The sequence below is a fragment of the Lactuca virosa genome, chromosome 6, assembly GCF_052849685.1.
Source record: "Lactuca virosa cultivar CGN04683 chromosome 6, Lactuca_virosa_CGN04683_v6, whole genome shotgun sequence".
Taxonomy (NCBI): domain Eukaryota; kingdom Viridiplantae; phylum Streptophyta; class Magnoliopsida; order Asterales; family Asteraceae; genus Lactuca; species Lactuca virosa.
The window spans coordinates 113,779,084-113,786,935 of NC_136431.1; positions in this window are offsets into that span (position 1 = coordinate 113,779,084).

Consider the following 7,852-nt stretch of genomic DNA (forward strand, 5'->3'; position numbering starts at 1 on the left):
ATATAGCTAAGATTGAATACAGAGTAGACTGTGTGAATCTGATCTAAGCCCACAACCAAACAAGGAACAGGAAATGAAGCGAAAATCACACATCCTACTGTCTGTCGGACCCGATTAATATATAACCCTGATGTATCTACCGAGGAATCATAAAGTTAGCATTATAGGCCCCCTTCTAACTGAATGTACTAACACTCGACTGGTCTGTTTGTCTTTTGTAATGATGTATGTTTTCCCAAGTTTAAGACTATCTTTACTAGAAAATAGTTTGCATTACCTTTTATATGAGAAGATCACTATATGAATGTAATAGGAAAATGAAAGTGTACAATAATGTTGTATAAAGTAACTACTGAAGCACTAACCACCTTAAAACTAATTTGTTAATTAAGGTTAAAATGTGAGGAGGTTATAACCATGCTTGATTTGACTAGTATGAACACGACGATCTAAAAACGTCGAAAATGGTATGACATTTGTCACCCGTAGACCTGCAAGTCCCACTGTAGCTAGCAGCAAGGTGTGGGATGTCAATCCCATATAGATCTATACACAAACTCACGCTCTCCCTCCAGGAGACTCTGGTTACAAAACGCGACATAACAAGTATATTTCTAAGTCGTGAAGTAGTGGTTTCACATTATTGTTATCTTGTTCTTGTTATAGTATGTTCCTTCTTGTTCTAGTTATAGTATGTTCCTTCCTGTTCTAGTTATAGTATGTTCCTTCCTGTTCTAGTTATAGTATGAACTGAACCCCTAAACTATACCTATTATAGTTTACTAGTATGCTTGTTTGAACTGATACCGACTTGAAGAAAAGACTCAATTATCTACTGAGTTAAGCATGTACCTTAAGTTTTATAAACAACAAACTAACATCTTTTTAAAAGAGTTTTTGAATTGATTTGATCACTTACAAAAGCATAAGAAATCCTTTAATGTGATGGTTATCACATGTAAATATTTAACACAATATCATTGTGTTCAACTTGTATTCCCCCCTTTAAAAGCATTTAAAACATTTAAAAGATTGATTATAGGGGTATGAACTCACCTTATGTGGGTGATTCAATTGAAGATTCGAGTAAGGATGAGAAGTTCCACGAATGAAGTCCCGAGACACAAACGAGTCCTAAATGACATATATTGATACATATATGTATATAACTAGTGTATATAACAACTAACATGAAAGGGAAACAACCTTAGGAACTAGGAAACACTCTCAATGGAGTGTTAGAATCACATATGATTGATTAAAGGGAGTTCGCGGCCACACAAGAAGTGTTCGCGGCCATAGAACACATGATGTGTTCACGGCCCAAGGATGATCTTATGAAGGGTTTACGGCCATGGAAGGAGGGTTCACGGTCTTACAATGGTTCACGGCCCAAGATCTTATGAAGGGTTCACGGCCCTACGAAGGGTTCACGGCTGTGAACTCTTGAAGATGATGATGAAAGTGATGAATCAAGGCTAGAACAAAGGGGTTTCTAAGCATAAACAAGTAAGGGATGAAATACTTGATGGGTTTTACACAAAATAACATCCTATGTGCTCATGCAAACCCTAAAGCTTGGATCTAGGCTTCTCTATTGTACATGCAATTTATCCAAGACTTACAAACCCTAGATCTAGTGTATATATTTCGAAATTGATACAAGAAATCAGATCTAGATGATTACCTCTTGTTTAAAGCTTGAATCTTCTTGTCCTTGGATCTTAGAGTCACAAGTGTCACTCCTCTAATGGCTTACAAACACCACAAGCAAGAGGATGCTAATTGAGAGAGAGAGAGGGGATGGCACAATTTCGGCTTCTGAAGACTCTTAGGGTTCAAGTGGTTGAAAATTAGATGCCTTGGGGTCTTATTTATACTGGTGCTGCTAGGGTTTCAGTCAAAACCCTAATGGATAGCTTAGGCCTTAAGCAGTCCAAGGAAGCTTCTGGAATAGGGCCTCTTGGCCGAAATTAGGATGGACACATCCCTAATTTCATCCAAGCCTAGTTCCATGAGCCTTCTCAGCCCAATACTCAACTATCACACATTTGACAGTTTAAGTCCCCTTTATTTAATTAATGTCTTTTAGCCATAAAATTAATTCTTAATTAATTCTTGTCTGATATTAATTAAACTATATGATTTCTCTTTTAATATATTATTCATATAATATATTAATAAACCATAATAACCTCTCACTTGATAAATCATCCTATCATGTTGCTTTGGTGAAGGCAACCCAAAAGGACCATGCAAAAACCGGGTCAAGTACTTACCAAATATAGTTACGGGCTTAGACACTAATCCAACAGTCTCCCACTTGGATAAGTCTAGTAACTATAAATGTAAGTACAATCCGATTAGCAATCGTAGCTCTCAAAGACGCTGTCAAACTCTGATCTTATTAGTAACCTGTCCTTTAGATAATGGATCGTATAGTCCTCCGTTCTAGATATCGTGCGGACAATTACATGGAACATAGTCATACTTATTGTCCAATAGTTTGTTTCTCGATCTCTGATGCGTCTGACATAGAACTTAATTGAACACATCAATTCAGTCCTGACCGGGCCTGACACATAAGTCAAACCAAATCATTGAGGGGCCCTGATATCTCTTTTACCCTCTTAGGATAAAAGGAACAGATAAACTTCAACTTATATGCATTTACTATTCACTAATCAAATCATACACAACAATGTGTTTTATAACATCAAGTTACTGATGCGTTTACGCATTATCAATGCACAACCAATTAGCAAACAATAAACCATATATCTAGGTTTTAAGACCATATGATATTATCGTCTTGCGATCACTCGTGATAAATTTCATGAAGTGATTCCAGCAAACGTGGGTTTAATCCAATGCTCAAATCAAGTTCATAAGCACTCATGAACGTTGCAGCAAACCTTTGTTATGTCTAATACACTTTAGACAATCTACACGCCAATTCATGACAATCTTCTTTCATACCTACTCCCAAAGTATGAGTGACTGTGGAACATTCGAATAATCTTATTATTCAGGAAGTCAAAACATGCAAAGTGAAACAATAGGTAAATAATCAACATAAGACAGTGAGGACTATACGATCCCTTATCTAAAGGACAAATTACTGATCAGAGTTGACAGCGGCTTATGAGAGCTACGATTGCTAATCGGATTCTGAAGTCGTACTTGCAAGTTTAGTTATTAGACTTATCCAAGTGGGTGACTGTTGGATTAGTGTCTAAGTCCATAACTATATTTGGTATGTACTTGACCCGGTTGAGCATGGTCCTTTTGGGTTGCCTTCACCAGAGCAACTTGACAGGATGATTTATAAAGAAAGAGGATATTGTGGTTTATTAATATATTATAAGAATAATATATTAAAAGAGAAATCATATTTGTTTAATTAATATTAGTTAAATAATTAATTAAGAATTAATTATTGTGACTAAAAGAGATTAATTAAATAAAGGGGACTGGAACTGCAATTATAAGATAATTGATTTTGGGCTAAGAGTCCTTATGGATTAAGGCATGGACGAAATTAAGGTGGAGTCCATCTTGAATTCGTCCAAGGGGGCCTTATTCTGGAAGGTTTTGTGGACTGCTTAAGGCCTAAGCTATCCAATTAGGGTTTTAACTGAAACCCTAGCAGCTCAATTATAAAATGACCCCTAAAGCATCAAAATTCGGCCACTTGATCCCTTGGAAGCTTGGAGCCGAATTCTAGCCTCTCATCCTCTCTCCTAAACATCATCCTCTTGCCTTGGTGTTTGTAAGCCATTAGAGGCATCGTATTTGAGGTGCTTGATTCTCGTGAGCTTTGAAGATTCAAGTTTCTTACTACAATCAAGAGGTAATATTCTTACTTGGTTATTTATATAGATCTCAAGTTTTATAGTATGCAAGATTAAGGTATTCAAGTCTTGGATGAATTGCATGTACAATAGAGAAACCTAGATCCAAGCTTTAGGGTTTTGCATGAGCACATAGGATTGTTCTTTTGTATAAAACCCATCATTTTCTTCATTAATGCCCTAATTTGAGCTCAAGTATTGCATTGGACATGCAAGACCTTAAAGCATTAATTTTTATGGTTTTTTGGGGTGTTAGGAAGCCTTTTGGAGGAGGTGGATTAGTGGCTTAATGGATTAAGGGATTTTATTCATCAAAATGTCATTCAGACAGTTCTCATGATATGATTATATGCTTGTTACATCGAGAGGATCGAAGCACCATGACTATTTTGTCTTTTAGTGGCTCATGACGGGACCAATAGATTGTCATGTTGTGAGGGGCAATTGACCGTTGACTGTTAACTTTTTGACCAGTTTGACTTTGAGTCAAATTTGAAGGATTTGGACTTTTGGTTAAGATTCTACCATGTTTTGGTGCTAGTGGGTTCGTGGAAGCAATTAATACAGAAAGGGGAGCACGTGTCACACCCCGATCCTTGTCGGAATCGATCAAGGCGTGATATATTGTTCAAAGTCTCATGACAACTAGGTTATAATGTGATTAGATTCAATTAAGTACTAAGTATGCAAACAAGATCCACAACATACAAGTACAAATACAAATGCAAACCACATTTATTACATCAAATTTAAATTGTCTTGTGGATTTCTAAGGCACAACCTATTTTTCATCATTCTTCATTCTTCAAATCTGCATCATGGGTAAAAACAGGTCAACTACGAGAGTTGGTGAGTAATCAAATTTTAGTAGAGAAAATTGTGAAGTTGAAACATTTATAATTTGAAATCTGTTTTCTTTTGAAGTCGCCAAACAATTGTACTTGAGATAACGGTTTATAAATCAAAAATTGATTAACAATTGATAACAACAACAATAAGTCCTCACCCTATATATATACATATGTATATATATAAATATATATAGGATGGAGCATCTAATCATCATACACACTCAACCACGTGTGATCAATCACCTTAGCGTCCCAAGGCGGGGTGGTCAACCCAATAGCGCTATTATTGTCCATAACGTACCTCAAGAATACGGGCATAGTCATGGAGATTAGACTAAAAATGGTAATGCACTACAAGTACATGTAGCGTAAACAAACAATAGTTATACAATTAATGACTCACGTATAAATGTCCCAACAATGTCTCGATTGTGATAAAACAACAAAATGAAGTTGGAACATATTAGAACCACATGATACACCCCAAAAGTATTGAAAATTATAAAATATGGGGTAGATTACTCACATTAGTCCCAAAACGAAATGCGTGTGTCGTACGATAGACGATTCGGGTCAAAATGGCGTAGAACCTAATATAATTAATAGTTTTGGTTTAGGAACTGCTAAACGAGAATGGAGTATTAATAAATAGTTAGACACATATTCTTATATTAGATGAATTAACAATAATTCATTTTGATTATAATATTAAGGTATTTATTTGTTAAATGAATTTTAAATTGAATTACTTACTTTGCATAATTAATTTATATTTTCAATTTAGGCCAGATTTTAATAATTTCTTATTAAAATAATAACTTGCCCAATTATAATTATTTACAGATTTTAACAATTATTTATATGAAATAATCATTAAAATGCATTTTTACATGCTTAAATACTTAGGAAAATAGTTTTAAATAGTAAACAGTATTGAAAAATTATGAAATTATTAGGAAATCATTATTTCATACAATATGAATTACTGTACAATTTGTATATTTTTCTGAACTGTTTTAGTATTTATTTAATATTTTAATGTTTAAACAACACAAAATTCGGGAAAAATAGTAAATGATTCTCAAAAAATCTGTAAAATTAACCATAGTTTTATAACATGATGTAGAGCCCAGTGTATAAGTTTTAGATATTTGTGACTATGGGAAGTATTTTTTATATATTTCATTATTAATTAATCAATAAAATCATAAATAATAGTAAACAGTAATATAAATGCATGAAACTTCATATATCATGTTTAATCAGTATACTGGTCATCCCAGAATTTTCTCAGAATTTATTGAATGCAACAAGTATTTTATGTGAATTATTGCCCTACTTTATTGCAATAATTATGATAATTCAATAAAAATAAGTTATTTTCTGAAAATTTCCAGAACTTCTTATTTTATTGATGGTATTCTGAGAAAAATCAGGTTTATGCAAAAAATGAGTTTTAGATATTTTGGTGGATTTAATTTGTTTCTTGTATGAATTTGAAACTTTTAACAACATACCTTGATGAATGCTTCAAGAGGGATGAAGATTTGAGTATAATAGATTGTTCTTGGATGGAATATGAGTATTCTTGGAGGAAATTTCGAGATTGAGAGTGAGAGAAAGAATAGAGAAGATTTAAGTGGTGAAGAGAATAATATGTTGGGAGAAAAAGGAAAGGAAAGTGGATGGGAGGTGTGAGTGGGAGACCATGAGAATAATCTTTTTGCTTTTGGTGGTCTTCATAATTTCCCACTAACACAAGCATCTTTTACATAATTAATATAAGAGTTTTATAAAATTTAAAGTAAAGTTTATAAAAAATAGAGTTTTATAAAATTTAATGTAAAGTTTATAAAAATGGAGTTATATAAAAGATAGGTTATTATTTGATTATAACAATCTACTTTGATTTGAAGTTTAATTAGAGAATTCAAGTTTGATTCTTTTAATTTAATTAGAGCATTATACTTTGATTTGATTTTAATATGGTATCATAATTTACTTTGATTATAGTTATAACGTTGTACAATACTATGTTGCTATTAACGTCAAGTTATATCGTATTGTATGGGTTTTGATCCTATTAGCGTCAAGTAATCTTGAGTAGGGTTTATTAAATTTCCAATTGGGTTGGGTTGACCCGAATCCATTTTAGGCGGATGTCACAGTCTCCCCTACTTTAGGAAATTTCGTCCCGAAATTTAAGAAGAGAGTACCTTAAGAGAAAAGTTGTGGGTATTTGGTACGCATATGATCCTCACGCTCCCATGTATACTCAGGTCCACGTGCCGACTGCCACCTGACCTTAACCAGGGGAATGCGACTTCTTTTGAGTTGCTTTTCCTTTCGGTCAGCAATTTCCAAGGGTTTCTCGATAAATTGCATTGTCTCGTCGATTTGGATATCCTCGAGAGGAACATGAAGGTTCTCGTCTGCTAAACACTTCTTGAGGTTGGCTATATGAAATACCGGGTGAACTTTCTTAAGCTCTGTTGGTAGATCCAACTCGTAGGCTACTGGTCCGATCCTTTTTATGATCTTAAACGGGCCTACGTAGCGTGGTGCCAATTTACCCTTGCGTCCAAATCGAACCACACCTTTCCATGGGGACACTTTTAACATGACCATGTCACCTACTGTAAATTCAAGCGGTTTGCGTCGCTTGTCGGCATAACTCTTTTGTCGGCTACGAGCTGCGAGAAGGTTATCGCGAATCTGAGTGATTTTGTCGGTTGTTTCCTGGATAAGCTCAGGACCAACGATTGGAGAATCCACTGTTGCGCGAATCACGTGGGACTCACCGATTTCATGCCAGCAAATAGGAGATCGGCATTTACGGCCATACAATGCCTCAAATGGTGGCATCTTGATGCTAGAATGATAACTGTTATTATAGGAGAATTCCACCAACGGTAAATGAGAGTCCCAGTTTCCTCCGAAATCCAAGACACACGCCCTCAACATATCTTCGAGTGTTTGAATTGTCCTCTCAGATTGACCATCGGTCTGAGGATGATAGGCGGTACTGAGATCGAGGCGGGTTCCCATGGCTGTTTGAAGTGATTGCCAAAACCGAGAGAGAAATCTCCTATCACGATCTGAAATGATGCTGAGAGGAATGCCATGCTGACTAACTATCTCGTTGAT